The 20714-nt window shown below is 41.7% G+C and overlaps 1 protein-coding gene across 2 annotated transcripts in view; it reads right to left on the bottom strand.

Moving 5' to 3' along the window:
- BAALC (BAALC binder of MAP3K1 and KLF4) overlaps window positions 1-20714 on the bottom strand; it is a 94755-nt gene that overhangs the window by 19522 nt on the left and 54519 nt on the right. Inside the window, exon 2 of one of the 2 annotated variants that reach the window (XR_005650853.1) lies at window positions 13041-13131. The exons of the other annotated variant lie outside the window; for it this stretch is intronic. The gene's annotated coding sequence lies outside the window, so the exon portion shown is untranslated. The remainder of the gene's footprint in view (window positions 1-13040; window positions 13132-20714) is intronic. 2 annotated transcript variants of the gene reach the window in all.

Consider the following 20714-nt stretch of genomic DNA (forward strand, 5'->3'; position numbering starts at 1 on the left):
TGTGGAGAGCAGGCCAAGGGGAAATTCCTCCTTAACCCAAACACCTGGCTTTCCCTGGTGACGGTGTTCACAGAGTCTGTCCAAAGTCACTGAAAGTCATTTCTTCGATGACTGAAAACTGAAGTATAAGACATTAACAGTCTACCTGGGAAGAATCTCCTAAAGTCACATCAGATGAAACTTTGTGGCTCATCAAACAGTGTCCGGGCTCAGGCCCTGAACACAGGGCTGCTGATAATTTTGTCAGAATTGATGTATACATTAAATAAATTGCAAATACTGAGTCATTTGCTGAGAATTTGTCTTTTCAAAATGAACTAGAAGGTGGGAGGGTGTCTGTCAATTTTTCAATCTGATGAGAAATTTTTGAGCACACATTATATGAAGCTGATAGTTGACATTTGTATGGCTAATACAAGAAAATTCTTTAAAAATTGTGAGTAACCATCACATTTATGGTCAACTGACTTTGGGTAAAGGTGCCAAAACAGTACAATGAAAAAAGAATTTTTTTTTTAAACAAGTGTGTGGAACAACTGGATATCTACATGTAAAATAGTGAAACTGGACCCCTACCTCACATCATATACAAAAGTTACCCCAAATGGATCAAAGATCTAAATATAAGAGCTAAAACACTTAAGAGAAACACAGGCATAAATCTTCATGACTTTGGATTAGGCAATGAATTTTTTAAAAAATGACCACAAAAGCACAACAAACAATAACACAAAATAGATAAATTGGGTATCATTAAAATTTAAAACTTTTGTGCTTCAAGGACACCATGAAAAGACAATTCACAGAATGGGAGAAAATTTTTGCAAATTATATATCTGATAAGGGATTCTTACTCCCAAAAAACTCTTATAACTCAATAGTAAAAAAGACAAATAACCAAATTAAAATATGTCAAAGGATTTAAACAGACAGTTCTCAAAAAAAGATATGCAGATGCCAATAAGCAAAGGAAAATGTGTTCAACATCATTAGCTATAAGAGAAGTACAAATCAAAACTACAATGAGATATTGCTTCATACCCGCTGGGATGGCTATAATAAAGAAGATAATAACAAGTGTTGGTAAAAATGTGGAGAATTTGGAACCCTCATACACTGCTGGTGGGGATGCAAAATGGCATAGTCACTTCATTATCAGTCTGGCAGTTCCTCCAAAGGTCAGACATAGAGTTACCATATTACCCAGAAATTCCGCTCCTAGATATATACTCAAAAGAAATGAAAACCTATGTCCACACAGACTGCACATGAATGTTCACAGCAGAATCATTCATAATAGCCAAAGAGTAGAAACAACCTGAATATCTATCAACTGATGAATGCATAAATAAAATATGGTATATACATATCATGAAATATTATTTGGCAATAAACAAAACGAAGTACTGATCCATGCTACAACATTGACAAACCCTGAAAACATTATGCTAAGTGAAAGAAGCCAGTTACAGAAGGCCACATATTATATCCCTCCATTTATATGAAATGTTTAGCAATAGGCAAATCTACAGATAGAAAAGTTGATTAGTGGTTACCTAGGGCTGGGGTTGTTGGAGGAAAATGAGGACTGACAATTAATAGATAAGGGATTTCTTTTTAAGCTGATGAAAATATTCTAAAATTGATTGTGAAGATGGTTGCACTACTCTGAGAATATACTAGAAGCCATTTAATTGTACACTTTAAATAGGTCAATTGTATAATATGTGAATTATAGTTCAATAAGCTATAATTAAAAGAATAGTGAGCAACACATTTTGGAAGGTTATATTGACTAAAGAAGCACATGTGAACTTGAAAAGCATTGGCTGGGGAGAGAAATTGACTAATGTATCTATATAGTCCGTAAGGACAATTGCAGAACTATCCTATCAGTCTCCAAAGGCCATGGGTCCTGAGTAAGAGGACTACTGTTCCCTGAGATGAATCGCCAGCTTGTCACATCTGCCCTTGGCCTCGGCAGTTGGTGGTGGAAACAGCTTCCCCATGGTACCCAGCAGCTTCCAAAAAGATGCCTGCTGAGAGCAACAGCTGGAACTGAAAGGACTGCAAGCAGAAGCAAAGAGCATCCCGTCTGTCCTTGGTGAGATCAGGCCTGAAGTCTTCTCTCCCCAAGGAGACACCCAGGAGGCAGCAAACGAGCTAATAAACTAAGAGGCGGCCAAAAGGAAAAGTCAAAATCTCACTTTTCTTGTCCCTATGGATACCCTTAGGGTGTGTCAGTCTTTTCTGAGGGCTCGCTTACCCTGCCTTGTCTCACTTTGATCCGCCGCGACAAGGTCACCTTAGACCAGGGCAGGTACTTGCCATATCCATCAATTACTGAGGCTGCCCCTACTCTGATAAAAATTTAGCTTTCTCTCCTATCAAACATATTTCCTACTTACTGTTCGTAAGGTATGCAATATTGCTGTGACCATAACAATATCTTGTCGTTTTCCAGAGCCTTCCTTCCTAATTGCTCTGAATCCTTTGCTGATGCTCTTTTCATCTCTCCTTGAATAATTTTCATAAACTTTTTAAATGTTTACCTTGTGTATTAATTTGTAGGACTGCTACAACAAAGTACCACAAACTTGGTGGTTTAAATCAGCGGTCCCCAACCTTTTTGGTACCAGGGACTGGTGCTCCTATGAGAATCTAATACCTGATGATTTGAGGTGGAGCTGAGGTGGCTATGCTAGTGCTGGGGAGTGGCTGCAAATACAGATGAAGCTTCACTGGCTCACCCGCCACTCACCTCCTGTTGTGCGGCCCGGCTCCTAACAGGCCACAGACCGGTACAGGTCCATGGCCCGGGGGTTGGGGACCCTTGGTTTAAACAACAGAAATTTATTTTCTCACAGTTCTGGAGGCTGAGTCCAAAATCAAGGAGTCAACAGGATGGTTTCCTGAGGCCTCTCTCCTCAGCTCGGACATCTTCTGTGTCCTCACATGATCTCCCCTCTGTATCTGTGTCCTTAGCACCTCTCCTTATGAGGACACCAGTCATACTGGAGTAGGGCTCATCCACATACCTAATTTTACCTTAATTACCTCTTTCAAGGGCCTGTCTCCAAACACAGCTACATTCTGAGGCTCTGGGGGTTAGGACTGCAACATCTGAATGTGGGGGCGGGGGCGCAGTTCAGCCCATGACACCTTGCTTTTCCTTTTGTAAAATTATGTTTATGCTTTTCTTTTATAAGAAATAGATGTTTCTTGTAGAAAATTTGACTATACTGGTAAGAAAAAACTAAGAAAATGAAAATTATCCATAATCCTACCAACAAGGGATAATTGTTAATTGACATTTTTCTTCTTGTATCCTCAAACGTTTTTCAACGTACAGACACATAAACATAATTTTTAAGAAATGAGACTATACCTTAACGCTGGTCCATTTTACCCTGTATCTACCAACATTTCTACTCAGCTTCATCCTTCATCCTCTTTCATCTTCTTCTTCCTTATAATAGGTCACTTATTCCTTCTTTTATCATTTGTCTTTCAGTCAGTCAATCATTTGAAAAATATTTATTCAGTGCCTACTATGGGCCAGGCACGACGCTGGGGGCTGGGGTTACATCGATACTTCTAGTCCAGTAGGGGTGCAGTCTCTCAGCCAAACCCTCCTTTCACCCATCTTCTTTTTCTTCCTGACTGTCCTAGTCTCTACCTAGTCCCCCAATTTTGTACCAGAGAGGATATTGGGAGATGGATGGCAAAGACTGGATTTTTGTTGGAGGGAGAAGGGAGACAAGATTTTGCATGAGCATTGGCATAATTCTCCTTGAGAAATAGAGAGCGAGGCAAAGCAGCAAACATTAAGAAAACAATAGCTCTTATCTGTCCATGTACCTAACTCCTTCTTCCTCTTCCATGTGACCTGGTATGGATTCCACCTTCCTACTCAGCCTGAAACTGCCTCTCCAGGGAACTGTTTACCTGTCCAGTCTTAGGCACTCTGACAAGCAGTGCCCTTACCATGGAATACTCTCCTAGGGTGGCGTCTGGGAAGAGAGCCCCAGGGGTTGGGAGGGAGGAGAAGGGCCCTGTGGATCACAGAATACCTCCAGTGGCTGGCATAATCATTGGCCAAGGCTCTGCCCATCATGGCCTTTTTTCTGCATGGATGGGGAGGCTTATTTTAATCTTTTATTTTTATCCCACTTCCTTAAGTGTCTAGACAAGGTATCCTGCTTATGGCCTGGCTTCTTTCCACAAATCTGGAAGATCTAATCTGTCAGGGATTTAAGTGGCAGGGATGACACCCTTCCACTGTTCCACATGTACACGGCCCCATACCAATCTGCATGCCTGCCTCTTAGACTTTTGCTTAGTCGGCGAAATTTTTCCTTAGGGAAAGAGTCTTTCAATGCAATTTTCTGCCCTGTTTTATTTTATTCCTTGGTTCAGTCATTTTTGGGGTGGTTAGCCCTTTAAGGAAGTGGAAGCTGAATTCCTAGTTTTAGTTTTTTGTTTTCACTTCTTGACATTTTCCAAGCTTAGTACAATTAGCTTCTTCAGCAGGCTCTTTCCAAGGATAGCTGTAGCTAGTACTGGTTTGTTCTCTTACGTGGATATTAGAAATTAATTGATATGTCTTTATAAGACATACGAATATTTGGGTCAGTCGGAATTAGGAGAATTAGGTCAATTAAATAGTTTTATTTCTTGAAATTTAAGAATCATCTAAAGCAATCAATCAATCCTCTAGCATCTATTAGAGCCTCCCCTGTGCCTAGTACTATGTGTTATTTGGGGATATAAAATACCTACTTGAATTCTTTATGCTTCTGTAATTTAATTGGGAATATATCAGTTTATTTAAGAAGTACCAAAAAATAGAGCCATGCAAAATTTCAACAATAAAATATCATTTTTTAACCCATCTGAATGGTAAAAGAAGTCTGATAATACTAAATATGGAAAGGGTGTGGGTTAATGGGTTCTCTCATATACTTCTCTCATATATTGCTGGTGGGAGTACAAAGAAAATTATTTTGGAGGACAACTGGTAGAACCTGGTCAAGCTTAAAATGTACATACCATTATGATTCAACATCTACTGAGTTCCAGTTCTCAACATCTACTGTAGACAACCTCTTACTATTGCACAAAGAGGGCTGTTGAGGACATCCTTTATGCCACTGTAATAAATATGCACTGAAAAGTGGAACCAATGTAGCCATTCATCAGTTGGATAATAAAATAAGCTGTGATTCACCTATACTATGGAACTCTACTGTCAGAGCCCAGAGCAGGCTACTCCAAAATATCCCACAATGGCATACTGGTAACTTTGATTTGAAGTTACTTGACAAGTGGCCAGTACAAGAAGGGCACGCTGACCCTCCCTTGTCTCCTTGAATGCAGGAAATAAATCTCTCCATGTAAATGGTGTCCTACTTGTTCCAGGAGGGCTAAGAGATAAACCCTATGGCTAGAGTGAAGAAATCCAGGGCCCAAAAGCTTACATCAACAAACCTTGTTACTCCTTTACTAATTTACTATCTAAGCCGAAACTTTGTTTAGATTCCTCACTAATGAGCACCTGAACCTAAGTGTCTTTGCTCTATCAATTCTTCACAAATTTATTGTTTATTTGCCTGAAAAGGATAAAAAGCTGGCTGGTTCATCATTTCTCTGAGCATCATTTATGATCTCCTATGGGCACATATTAAATTGGTTTTTAAATTTTTTAATAAATTTATTTTTTATTATGTCTGAACTAATAATAAACTTGACACATTATTTGGTCATGTGTCAAGTTTATTATTAGTTCATCCATGGTAACTCAAGAAGGGTAGAGGGAGAATTTTCCCTTTCCCACCACTACACGACAGCCTGAAAGTATAAAATATATTTACATAGATAGAAGTCATCATAATAATGAGTAGAAAAATCAAGTAGAGGGTAAATATGTACAAATAACAGCTTTCATACAGGAAAAAAAAACTTGTTACATACTATGTTATTATGATTGTATATTTTGCATAGGAATATATACGTATGCGTATATATATGTCTAGGCATATGTATGTTTATGTGCATGTGTGTGTACATACAATAAGTTGATAACAATATTTGTCTTTGGGGGAAATCAGGGGCCAAGGTCAGAGGGAGATTAATAGGGACTTATCTGTAAAATTTCTACTTTTTAAATATATTACATGTAAAATAAAGATAATTTTAAAAGAGAGAGCTATGTCATATTCTGCCTTTTCTCATTAGTAATGGTTTTGGACCAACCCAGAGTATTTGCCTTTGTATTTTTTAGGTATTAGTTTACATTTAATCAAATGTACTATCAAAAATAGTAAACAAGAACACACGAATTAATATCTTGTTATTAGTGTACTCTACAAAGAAAGTCAAACCATTTTTAAATGAAGATATGAGATGTCTGACTCTGTAGGGCAGGTGGTAATGTTAGCTGAGGCACCCTAATTATTAATGTGGATGGGACAAATTATAGTTGTTTGGAAGAACCTGGGGGTTACTGACATGATTGAAATCAACCTGGGAGCTGCTGGCATGAAGGCTAATAGAAGGTACAAAATGAAACTTACATTTGTGGGCTACTGCTGAGTGGCACCCCAGGCTCAGAGCTTAAGGATACAAAGACAAAAAGACTCCTGAAATAATTGGTAGATAAGAGCATGGAGTTGGAATTTGATTTCCAATTCTACTTCATTGTCATAGCAACCTTGTAGATAAGTGTGACGATTCCTCCCCATAATTTTTACTTCAGAATAGGAAACTGAGGTTCGGGGAGGTTACTTAACCTGCCTGAGGTCCTACAGCTGGTGCTAGAGCCAGGCTTTCACGCTAGGTCTGCCAGAGTCTGAAACCTTTGCTTTCACATGCGTTTGTGTTTACTTGCATCATTTCCAAAACAATCTACAATGAATCATATTCTCCCTTTTCAGGGCTAGGCAATAATGAAATGTATGGTGTCATCAAAATAAATAAAAGGCTTTTTAAAGATAATCCATAGCTCAAAGGTCTGACTTGTCTAGGGTGGAGCAGATCTTTAGAATAATTTAGAATCCAAGTAACTTGCCAGCAGAGTCAAGTAGGTCATACTGAAGTACTGACAGTAAGAAGATGAATATATTTAATTAAACCTCCTTGGTGCATTGTCTACCTCTCGGACTCTCGAAATTGTTCTCCTGCCAGGTGCTCAGCCTTCTGGGTCACCCCATAAAGATTCACCATTTGTCCCCTAACACTCAGAAGCCACTGCCAGGCTTGTTTTCTCAACAGCTCCTGTTTAGGTTAATCTCTGATCCAGGCAGGATCTTGACTACTTGCTCCAGGGAAGCTCACAAAACCAGGGAGTTGCAGACATTTGGTGATCCAAGCCAGGGGACAGAGAAGGGATGGCTGATGTGGATTCCATTCTCTACTGGGCAGCCAGAACAATCTTTTAGAACTGTGAGTCAGATCCCAGCTCACCCCTTCATCGACTTCTTAATGCCTTTAGATAAAATCCCAAATTTCTGTATGCCCTGCAAAGCTGGCTATGAGCCCTCCTGCCTCTTCTGGCTTCATGGGCTGCATCCTCCCCCTGTTGTCTATGTGCCAGCCTTACTGGACATGTGGCAGGCACTTCACTGCCTCTACAACACTGTCCCTTCTACTCAGAATGCTCTCCCCTCAGCCTAATTTTCTGTCTCAACAAAAACATGACTTCCTCAGGGGGCCCTTCCCAGGCTCTTCCCTCACACGTCCTGGGTTCCCTGTTCCCTCCCACAGCACCTTATACTTTCTCTTTGGAGCACTCAATACTGTTGGAATTTTTTGGTCCATGCCCACCTGCCTCATCAGCCTAGTCTCTCCATGAAGACAAGGACCATGCCTGTTGTATTCATGACCATGCCTGGAATATATTCATCATTCAAGAAATGTTTGTTGAAAGAGTCCTGAACCATTGAGCAGGTGGTCAGAGCTAGAATCATCACTGCAAGAAGAAGCTGCCACATAGATCTCTGTCTTCCAAAGGAAGCAGTGCAAACATGAAGAATGCCTGCTGTTCCGATTACTGTGCAGAGGCCAGAAGGTGACAGGAAAGGCTCACACGAACAGTGACACCTGTCATATGCCTCCAACCACTTGCCCCATACACCCCTTCAGGCTGCTCTGGCTCCCAAGGGCTCCCAATCAAGGCCGGCATATTTCCAGGGCTGAGGGCTTGGTGCTAATATGACCACAGCTCCGTGGGTGTTCCCAGATTCCATTTACCCTTTGGGGTTTGTGCTGCAGGAAGGAGGGGTGGATTCTCATCATGAACATCACAGCCCTCTGGGGAAAGCAGTTCACAACTCAGCCCAGTAAAGGTCACTGTGAATCCAGTTACAGGAAGGGCTGGAGACAGGGTTGGGCAATGCCGCCTGGGGGTTGGCAATGGTGCAGGATAAAGGCAAGTGGCGGGTCACACCAGGGTTTCCTTCCTTCACAGGTGGCTGCGATGAGCTGGGAGGGGCTCTGGAAAGGTGCCGAAGGCCTGACCCCTGGGCCTTCAATTCCAGGCTGGAAGGTCTATAGGGCAAACTTTATGCAAAAGAGGGATCCTCAGCCTCCAAAATGTTCCTTCCTTTCCACTGATGCTTGAAATTTCTTACCCAGGGGACAGTATCTTTTACATTATGATCAGCACTAAGGTTTAAAATTTAGTTAACTCTATGACAGGGAACATGGTAAGTTAAATTCACCTCTCTCCACCTCTCCCAATCTTTTAAAGGAAGTTCTTTCTGTTGTTTGCTGGTTGACCTCACAGCTTGTTTCTGGGTTGAAGAATCCAGGTAATTAACCACTGGAAAGGAAGTCAAAGAAAAGAGAGACTAAGGTGACTTATGTTATAGGGTTTAGGTGGAGGAGGGATGGGAAGAAAAAGAGAGGTATCAGGGAGAGAAAGAGAAGGGAGATAGATTTGGGAAGAGGGTGCATCATGGCTTGGTTTGTGAGAAAACCAGAGAGTCACGGGATTTCGAAGAAGTTTAACTCCTTCCAAAATCCTGCCATTTAGGACGATATGGATGACTCTGGAGGGTATTATGTGAAGTGAAATAAGCCAGACAGAGAAAAATACCATATGGTATCACTTTTAAAAAATTGAACTCATAGAAATACAGAGTAGAAAAGTGATTGCCAAGGGCTGGGGGGTGAAGGATTTGAGAGGGATTGGTAAAAAGGCACAAACTTTCAGCAATAAGATGAATGAGGCCTGAGGATCTACTGTAAAACATGATAACTATACAATAGTTGATAACACTGCGGTGTATAATTGAAATTTGCTAAGAGAGGACAACATAAATGTTCTCACACACGCAGAAGTCTGGTGATGGATGTGTTAGCTGGACGGGGGGAATCCTTTCACGATGTATGTGTATATCAAATCACATTGTACACTTTAAATATCTTATAATTTTGTCAATTATGCCTCTGTAAAGTCAAAAAATGGTAAAATCCTTCCTTTGTGATATTTTTCTTATAAAAGAACAGGATTTGAATTGCTTTTTTCCCTTCATTCCATATCTCTGAATCTGATTCCATTTTGAGACTGAGCCTCTTGGGGCCCTCAGTGCCTGTGAGTTGAATGACTTAAATTCACGTTCATTCAACAAGCATCACTGGTGGCCAGCCTGCTGTGTGCCGAGGGGGAGGGTGCTACAGTAGGGCTGGCACTACCTTTGGAGCCAGGCAGGCTTGGGTTCAAATCCCAGATCCATCCTTTGCACGCTGTGTCACCTTTCAGAAGAGACCAAACAGTAACATTTACTTTTTTGTTTTTGTCACCATATGTCAAACTCTCTGCTATGATCCTTCTCATTCTACAGACTAGGACATGGTGCCTCAGAGAGACCAAATAATTTTCTCAAAGACAAACGACAAGCCAGTGGTGGAGCCAGGACTCAAAACCTAGGTTTATAGGATTCCAAAGACATCTCGTTCTTATCTACTGTCTCTGTCATTGCCCCACTACTTAATATCGCTAAGCCTCAATTTCCTTGGGTATAAAATGAGAATTATGAAATCTGCATCAAAGATTGGTGATCAAAGAGAAAAAAGTGAAGCCTGGCTCTGAGCCTGGCACGTAGTCAGGGTTAACTTTACAACTTCCCACCCCAGACACGACAAGGTGCATATGGCTGATTTTAGGCCCTTTCTTGGGTAGGGCACTAGTGAGTGAAAGAAAATGGAGAAAAGACATAGGAACAGGAGCATATCATCAAAGATCAACTTCACCAAGTCCACAACTTTGTCCCAGATCTGGCCAGAGTGTAGCAACCCCTAAAAGGTCTAAGACCCAGAGACTAAGGGGCCCCAGAAGGCCCATCAAGAAGTCAGAAGGTCGAGCTGAAGCGGGAGCCCCAAATTACAGAGCAGATTGCTGTTACACCTGGGTCTGTGTACTGCATGTTATCCGAGGGCTGGCATGTGACACATGTGACAGGGACAAAAGATAAAGCATAGTATTCACGAGCCCTCACTGTGCCTCACCTTCCTGAGAAGGACAGATAATCTGAAGCTTAGCCAGCTACTGGGCTTTTGTTGTGTGAAGAGAAATGGAGAAAACCAGAGGAAAACAGACCGCGGTGGAACGGTTCACGCGGTCATGAATATCTACTGCACCTCGCCAAGGAGCCAGGCTCTGGTCCAGGGCCGGGGAGGCAGACGTGAAAGAGCGACTCCATCTTCACGCTTCGGCCGTGATTTCTGGGGTGCTGGGAAGAGAGCTGTCCAAGAGGTGTTGCTGGGGCAAAGGACAAAACGGGCCAAAGAGGGACAGAGGCCAAATCATGGGCGGTCGTGTGTGCCTTGTTAAGGAGCTCGGACAGTGTCCCGTGGGCAACGGCAGCCTTGGAACAGTGTGGAGGGTCCATCTGAAGGGCTCAGCAGTCTGGAAGCGGGGGGTCCAGAGAGGGCAGAGCCCTGCCCTTGAGGCCCTGCCTCCATCTGGAGTTTCCTTAGCCCTCTGAACGCATTTTTGAAATGATTATCTTTCCTGCTTCACTCACCAAATTGGAAACCGCTCTCAGAAGGCTGCAACTGGAAATTATACCACTTCGGAAAGATGGCATTTGCCAAAATCCACATCTGACAAGTGCAATGGAGTATTTAGAAAGAAAGGAGAAAACAAGAAAAACAATAGTGATTATTAGGATAGTCATCTACAGCCATAATCTAGGTTTTGAAAGGTTTTGAAAGGTTTCCAGTCACAATTTTAAAATCACACAGTGGAACGCACAGGATTACGCCTGTCAACCTACTCGCCCTGCAGCTCGCTGTGAATGTTTATGTCCTTGGTGATACCCCAAACCTCTTCTGTAGCAGCTGCAGAGAACAGAGTTGCTATGGGTTTTCTATTGGACGTGTCAATAAAAACTTCAGCTAGGCTGGTTTGATTTTGTATTCCTGTACTACAATAATTGACTCTTAAATCCCGTTTCCTATCTTTGTAGCTTTTCCTGGATAGCTTTAAAGCAGGTTTACACTTACTTTTTTTTTTTTTCCCCCTGAGAAGGCAAGTTCAAGCTCCCCCTTTGACAAGTTCCTGCTAGCATCTGGGAGTAGGTGCAGTTGGCTTTGATTTAAATCACATTACCATTCTTGATATTTACGAAAGGAGGTGACTTTTCCCATGGAAGGGTTTGGACAACATCACCCATACAGTCAGTAACCTGCCTGTGTGACGAGATCTCACCCAAATGATTTCATTGTGAAACAGTTTTGCTGGGGTTGGCATAATAGAACCATGGGATATGAAGCCTGAGAAAAATCAAAATCAAAAATCAAAATTTCCCTCTAAGGCAGTTTTTCTTTAGTGTGAAATAATAACAAAACTAAACTTTCTTCGAGATATTTCTTCCAAATATCCGGATCAGACCTCAAGGCTGCACAAGAAGGTAGGTGGCCCTGTGGGAAACTGCATAAAACACAGCCATGCAGGCACTCACACAGACGATGCAGCACTGGAGCTGGATCATCGCTCAGGCCCCACACCACAGACCTGCGGCTCTGTGGTTTCTATTCAGAAAAATCAGTACATGGTGGCTCATACGTCCCTGAGGACAAGATGGCCACTCTAAAAACACTGTTCCCCACTCTCAGTTCTAACACTGTCCTCTCTCAGAGACACACCCATCTTCACTGATCTCGGTCACATTGGATGCCCAACTCTCTGCTCCTATCAATGCGTCTCAACCAATATTTGCTGAACCCCCAACACCTGCCAGACAGTTCACCAGGCTCTGGTGACTCAGAGAGGCATAAGTTACGGTCCTCGCCCTTCAGGTGTGCACATCTGGTGAGAGTCAGAAAGAGAAATCGATGCAGTCCTTATAAATCAAGTCATCCTTGTGGTCCAGTCTCACGATGGCATTAGATTGAAGGAAACAATGTTCAAAACTCTGAAGTTGTTAAGAGTAACCTAAATTCTTTACTTGCTTTTCCTGGAAAAAGCAAAGGGAGTTCCACTCATAATCCACCACAATATTTTGTCATAACCCTAGATAAATACTAAATTAGTAACCTGGAAAACAAAATTATGGGCAAAATGAAAACATAAGGAAAAGTTCAAAGACATGGAGGAGGATGGATTAAGGAGGATGAGACTGAAGGAAGGAAAATTGGTTAAGACCTTTAAACTCTCTGAAGGCAAGGGGGGATGAAGACCTCAACCCAACAATGGGATGGGTGTGGGCTGAACAGGACGGATTCAAGAAATAGGGGAGCGGAGAAGGAGAGATTCAGGAAGTGACGGTGACAGTCCTACAGAACCAGCTGCGGTCTCACTTTTCCACACAGAGGTCTCTCTCAAGTCACTTTAGACTCAATACATCTTCTTACCTCCAACCCACTTCCCCTTCCGGATTCTCCCATCTATGTCAGTTATGCCACCAATTTTCTAGCCTCTGGCCTTAAAAACTTATGAGTTATCATTTCCCTTCCCTGTCATTTCTTCCTTTCACACATCTTCCCGAATAGCTCTTTGTTCTCCAGTTTCTTCCCATTGAAAAGGTCCAGTTCACCTCATCTTTAGATTATTGCAGCAGCCTATGGCTGGCTCCCTCGATTCCTTTTTTTTTTTCTTTTTCTTTCTTCTTCAGAGTTTTAATGGTTCTAAAAATAAGCAGAAGGGAGTTTTATTTGTAGAGCCCACTACATGTCAGGCACTGGACCAGTTGTTTTATTTAAGTCTCACTACTGGATTGAGAGAAGTACAAAGTCATTTTTTTTTTCCTTAAAAATTGTTTTTTATTTAAAAGTTATCTTTAAAAATAGTCCTTGGAGACGAAGTTGAAATGCACGTTAAAGTCTAATGGAAATTAAAAGTATTTCAATTGCCACATTTTGACTTTTCAAAGAAAATAATGAAACATTGTTTTAGAAAGTTGCTTGTTAAAAGAAAAATATGGTATTTCACTGGGCAATTTTAGGAAAACTCTAAAACATGAATAAATTAAGATACAGAAAAATGTAAGTACTCATCACAAATACATCTTGGCATATTATCAAGGAAAAATCAAACAAAATGTTTATACATTTCAGATATTAAAAGGTTGAGGATAAAGACGGTGGGACCACATGGGACTATGAGCCCTGTAACTGGAGGCACCTGCAGGCATTTTTTCCCATTGGAGGTTCCTTTAGAAGTCCCACCACTTCCCAGCCCGACTCCTACCCACACTGTATATTTCTGATTTGTTTAAACACAAAATTATCAATCCTTCCTCTTATTTTAAAAAGATATATTCTTCTTTAGAGATCCCCTTCCTGACCTATCCAATAATCCCACAGCCCATTCTATACAATCTAAGATTCTTACACCATGTGTGGTGGGCTTGCCCCAATCATTAAAGTATATTTTTCCCAGTAACCCCACCTTCTCACTCTCAGCCTGGTGGTCTGGGTTGGAGCACATGACCAAGGGCAAGCCAATCACTACTCTGCATCTCAGAGACCACATGATTGGCTCAGGGGCATCACATGACAGGAGTCAGCAAATCTCAAAACCTGTGCAGGAGCTACCGGAAAAGAGACTCTCTCTTTCTCATTAGGCTTGAACCTGGGAGATGTGAGGTGGGGCGGTGGCCACTGAGAGGAAAGAGCCTCTCTGAGAATGGAGCCCACACAGAAGAGGCTTGAAAGATGGAGGGGGAGACACAGGATTTTTGGCAGCATATGATCTTTGAACCCAGCGTCACCCCAAGACAGCCCAACCCTCAGCCTTTCTGTTTCCTGAGCCAATACAGTCCTGTTCTTTTTTCTTTTTTTCTTTTTTTTTTTCTTACAGTTTTGTTTTGGTGGATGTTGATTTGTTTACTACTTGCTAACAAATGAGTCCTAACTGACACACAGTGTAAACCACAAGCTTTGCCCTTCGATAGCACTCATTCAAGTTCTGTAGTACCTGGACATCAATTCACAAAAGATTCTCTCTCTTGTTTAAGCTTAAGGTGGGATCTACACTGGAGTTCAGGCATGTCAGAACAAACTGGTGGGTGCTGGCAGCATATTTGTATTAGGGACCAAGGAGCCTCCCAGAATATAACTTGCCCTAAAGGAAGAGGGGCTAGGCTCAGTAGGCCTCACCCAGTAAGAAGAAAAGCCAAGCCTCAAGGTCAAGGGGAGGAGCAAATTTTAAAGAGAATCAGCATTTGTCTCTCAGTTCTGTCTTCTATCCACAATTTGACCCCATGAAGAAGAGAGGGCCGTAAGCAAAAACTTAGAAAGCTGTTTGCCACAAAATTATCTAAGATATAGGGTACAAGCAACACTATTTGGGAACCCCTCTAAAATTATAGCATAAGACAAAAAGAAGAGCAGTCTTCTCCACTATTTTATAATATAACTCTGCTTATTCTGGATATCGTGGCTCTGGAGCAGGGCTTCTCAACCTCAGCACTATTGACATGTGGGGATGGATAATTCTTTGTGTTGGGACTGTCCTAAGCATTACAGGATGTACAGGGAGGGGGCAGTGAGGAAGGGAGCAGTTTCTTAAGCAGAAAGTCAAAAAGCAAAAAGCAAAAGCAGGACTCCACAGTGGCAGAACACTGGCCAGGCTTATTTGTGAGCTGTACCCTGAGGAGCCCCTGAAATACCTTGGGGGGCTGCAAAGAGCTCAGGTCCTAGAGAACAATTAGTGGCAAGAAAGTCAAATACGCTTGTGGCTTTTCACATGAGTGAGCCCATTTGTATCCAGAGGCCAGTGAGACCTGAGAACATGTGGATTAAATTTGGAAAATCCCATAACTTTGAACCATATATCAAATAGCTCAATTCAAGATTATCCACTATTGTTCTCTAGTCACAAGTCAATTTACCTACAGCCACAGAGTAATAAACTCCAAACTCTGTTTCCGAGGCTTGGACATTCCAATATGTGTTTTCTCTTAGAGTTAAAGGACAAGTCCCATGATGGCAGGGACTGCGTCTCACTGGCTGTTCACTATACTCTTAGCAACAGCACTTGGAGGATACTCAGAGTGTACAGTCATGTGCCACATAATGATGTATCAGGCAACGATGGACCACATATGTGGTGGTGGTTTCATAAGATTATAACTTCATTATAATCTTTTATATACCATATTTTTACTGTATCTCTTTGTATTTAGATATGTTTAGATACACAAATACCATTGTATTATAATTGCCTACAGTATTCAGTAGAGTAAGATGCTTTACAGGCTCGTATCCCAGGAGCAGTAGGCTATACCACATAGCATAGGTGTGCAGTAGGCTAGACCATCTAGGTTTGTATGAGTGTACTTGCTGATGTTTGCAACAATGACAGAATCACCTAATGACACATTTCTCAGAATGTATCCTTACTGTTAAGAGGCACATGACTGTACATCTTGAATTCCAAACATCACATTTTTGTTTCCAAAATTAGAGTATATTTTTAAATTGATGTGCCTATTTAACCTGCTTATGTTTTCCCTCCTAAAAGCTGTTGTTAAAATTATTCACAATCTGCATAGTTCTTAGAATTGCAGAAAGGTGTTTTCTAGCTAATTAAACAACGAAGGCAGAGAGTGATAAATTGCCCCAGTCTCCTCTCCTTCCTTCAGAGATGAGGGATGGGTTTCCATTCTAGTTCTAGTGTCCAACAAAATTCAGGATTTAGATGCCTCATCGTTCAACCATTTATAAGAAAGACACTGTTTGCCACAGGTGGAACAGAAACAAACACAAATTTAAGGCAGGTGCACCTAAGAAAACAGACCTCTAGGTAAGCACATAAAATACCTTAGGAATTGCAACAGCAAAGGAAACCATTAACAAATGAAAAGGCAACCTATATAATAGGAAAAAATATCTGCAAATTATATATTTGATAAGGGCTTAATATCCCAACTACATAAGGAACTCATACAACTCAATAGCAAGCAAACAAACAAACAACAAAAAAGAAACCCAAACAATCCAACTTAAAAAATGGGCAAAGGATCTAAATAGACAATTTTCCAAATAAGACATACAAATGGCATAACAGGTACATGAAATTGTGCTCAATATCACTCAACAAGGAAATGCAAATCAAACTACAGTGAGATACCACCTCATACTTGTCAGGCGATCATCAAAAAGACAAGAGATAACAAATGCTGGAGAGCATGTGGAGAAAAGGGAACACTTGGGCACTGTTGATGGGAACGTAAACTGATGCAGCCACTGTGGAAAAGAGTATAGAGGTGCCTCAAAAAAATTAAAAATAAAACTACCATATAATTTCAGTAATCCCACTTCTGGGTATATATCCAAAGAAAATGAACTCGCTATCTTGAAAAGATATCTGCATCCCCATGTTCATCGTAGCATTATTTGTAACCAATAAACCATAGAAACAACATAAGTGTCCATCATGAATAAACGGATAAAGAAAATGTGATTATATATATATATATATGTATATATAATGGTATATGCACACAAACACATACACACACAATGGAATATTATTCAGCCATAAAAAGAAACCAAGAAACCCTACCGTTCGCAACAACAGGAATGAGTCTTGAGGGCGTTATACTAAGTGAAATAAGTAGGACAGAGAAATATAAATACTGTAGGATCTCATTTATATGTGGAATCTAAAAAAAACTGAACCCATAGAAACAGTGTAGAATGGTGGTTGCTAGGGATGGCCAGTAGGGTGGTGAAGGTGCGGACTGGTTAAACCAGGGGAATGAGAGAAGAGGCCAATCTAGATTGAGTCAAGTGATCGCCTTGCAGTAATCAGGGCCAGGCTGAGGTTTAAAATTATGGTTTTCCAGGAAAGCCAATCAGCTATAAAAGACCAAATCAAGCCAAAGTTGCTTGGTGAGTACAGAATCAGAGCAGAAAGAATTAGGTTTTGAGGCTATTCCACCCAGGCTTTAGAGTGGTGACGCCCGGGACGGGAAGATTGCTCTGTTATCTGTCATTACACTTGTGCCCTCTTTTTACAGAAGGCTGGATAAAAAACAGAGACATTCTTATTACTCAGCTCCCCTTTGACCAGACTCCAAACGTACCTCTACATCAGGTAAGTTTTAAATCAGCTGAGTAAATGACGATCCTGTGACAGCCAGGCCTGAACTCACACCCTGCCAAGTTTTTGAACAGAGATTAGCACCCAAGTCTCAGTTCCAGAGGCCAATTCCTCCCCAAGGCCTAGCACATGAGCTCTGGTGCACCCAGCCTGGAAGATCCAGATTCAGATTCCTGTGCAGTCGGCTGCCTGAGAACCCGTAATGACTCATACCAACGAGCCACTGGCACCTCCATGCTCTAAACACTGCCTTGATGTAACCACTAGTTTTCTTTGCCTGGCTCCAGTTGTCTTCCACTCACTAGCCCACCCTGTCCTGGCTTTGGACTTATCTCTCGGCTATAAATCTGCTTCCTTGTTCTTAACAGCTCCCCATTTCTGCATCCCTCTCTCTTATCATTCTCTTCTGGAGCTTCCAGTAATCCCAGAACCTGGCCCAGCCCTGCCCTGGACCCTTAGACTCCCCTCATTAGACTTTCGTAAGCCCTGAGACCCTAAGGCCACCATGACCCTCTCTCTTTGTAACCTCCATATCATTTTCAGTCAATGCTGCATGTTTATCTCCAGTAATGATTTGCACACAGCCTCACCTCTCCAGTAAGACCATCAGTTCCTTGAGGACAGGAACCCAGTGTTACTCACCTTCCAAGCCTGGAGCCTAGTACAGCATCTGGTACATAACTGGTGCTCAAAAGCTTTAATGACTCCATGATGATCACCTAAAATGCCTTCTAGAATAAGACAAGGTTTAATGGAACGCACTCTGCCATGAACTAGCTCCATGCCCTTAGGGAAGCCATCTCCGCTCACACTGCTCAGCTGTAAAATCAGGTGCTTGGACCAGGACTAGAGAATCTCTAAGTCTCCTGTACCGCAAAGTCTGTGACTCCTGATAGTGTATTGTGCTTCTGTCCAGCACAGCGACTCTGTAAATGGTAGTTTTATTTGTGAAGAACAATTATCCAAAACTTGAAAATAATGACAAAAAATGATGAATGTCACACTAGGAGCACTTTCCAACTAGAAGACTCACCTGAAGGTCTTCTGGCTCTGTGGGCCCTTGAGTCTAGAATAGTGGTTCTCAACTAGGTCGACTTTAGTTGACTTTCCCCTAGCAGACATCTGGAGATGTTTTAGTTGTTGACTGGGAGGCAGCTGTTGGCATCTCGTGGGAAGAGGTCAGGGATGTCACCAAACATCTTATAATGTGCAGGACAGTCCCCCGCAACACAGAGTTTTCTGGGCCCAAAATGCCAGTAGTGCTGACGTTGAAAAACCTAGCTCCAGAGTATATAACTTTGTACAACTGATTCGGGCCCAAACATCTTACAATTCTGTGAACTGAAGAGTGATGACTCTCTTTTCTATCAGAGAAGATAACCTGAAAGGCTATGGGTTTTTTTCCCTCATAGGATATGACAAGTTTTATATTTAATTTAGCAACCTTATTTCAGCTTTCTTTCTTTCCACTATTTTTTAAAATTAATTAATTTTTTTTAGATTGACATTGGTTAACAAAATCCAATAAGTTTCAGCTGTACACTTTAACAGTAAGACATATATATATTTACACTGTGTGCTTACCTCCCACAGTTAGATTTCTTTCTGTCACCACATATTTGACCCCCGTTATCCTGTCTACCTCGCCTTCCCCTACCCTCTACCCTCTGGTAACCACTAGGCCATTGTCCATGTCCATGAGTCTCTGTTTGTTTGTCCTGTTCATTCGTTGCTTTTAGGTTTATATCCCACATATAAGTGATGTCATGTGATTTTCAACTTTTTCTGACTGGCTTATTTCGCTTAGCATGATTATCTCAAGGTCCATCCATGTTGTTGCAAATGGCAGTATTTCATCTCTTCTTATGGCTGAGTGATCTTCCATTGCATATGTGTACCACAACTTCTTTAGCTTCCATGTCCTGGTCACTGTGAATAATGCTGCTATGAACATCGGTGTGCAAATATTTTTTCGGATACGGGTTTGCAAGTCTTCGGGGTAAATACCCAGTAGAGGGATTGATGGATCACGTGGTAGATCAATTCTTTTTTTTCTTCTCCTCTTTAATTCCTCCCCCCTCCCACTTCCACCCCTGACCTATGAATGTTGCCGTTTCCCCTTAAGAACTGGATCTCTGAAAGTGGGGTGTCTCCTCCCACATGCTCGCGGTGTGCACCTGGGGCCTGGTGCCCCCGGGGCCTGGCACCCCCCGCACACTCGGGGGGCCTGGTGCACCTGGGGCCTGGTGCACCCAGGGAGCCCAGTGCACCCAGGCCTTGGAGCACCCAGGGTATGGTCTGTGGCTTCTCCTGGGGCATGAACCCAGGACCTTCTGCGTGTAAAAAAGACATGCTAACTACTATACTACGGAGCCACCCCTAGATCAATTCTTAGTTTTTGGAGGAACTTCTGTTTTCCATAGCGGTTGTACCAATTTGCAGTCCCACCAGCAATGTATGAGGGTTCCTTTTTCTCCACATCATCTCCAACATTTGTTATTACTTGTCCTGTTGATTATAGCTCTTCTAACAGGTGTGAGACAGTATCTCATTTGGTTTTGATTTGCATTTCCCTAATAGCTAGCAATGTTGAGCATCTTCTCCTCTAGGGAGAAATGTCTGTTCAGGTCCTCTGGCCATTTTTTTATTTGATTGTTTTTTTGTTGTTGTTATTGAGTTGTATGAATTGTGTATTTTTTATATTAAGCCCTTATTTGAGGCATTGCTTGCAAATATATTTTCCCATTCGGATGGTCGTCTCTTTACCTTGTGATGGTTTCTTTTGCTGAGCAGAAGCTTTTTAGTTTGGTGTAGTCCCATTCACTTATTTTAGCTTTTACTTCCCTTGTTTTTGAGGTCAAATTCATAAACTCCTCTTTAAGTTCAAGGTCCTTGAGTTTAGTTCCTATGTTTTCTTCTATGCATTTTCTTATTGTTTCAGGTCTTATATTCAGGTCCTTAATCCATTCTTTCCACTATTTTTAAAACAACAACCAGTTTCTCATATTCTCTTGTCATCTGAGCTATTTTTTTTTTAATTAAACTCTTTATTTTGAGATCATGTGTAGATTCGCATACAATTGTAAGAAAGAAGACAGAGAGATCTGTGTGCCCTTCACCAGTTTCCCCAGAACAATAGTACAAGGTCACATCCAGGGTG

The sequence above is a fragment of the Pteropus medius genome, unplaced genomic scaffold, assembly GCF_902729225.1.
Source record: "Pteropus medius unplaced genomic scaffold, Ma_sr-lr_union100, whole genome shotgun sequence".
NCBI lineage: Eukaryota > Metazoa > Chordata > Mammalia > Chiroptera > Pteropodidae > Pteropus > Pteropus medius.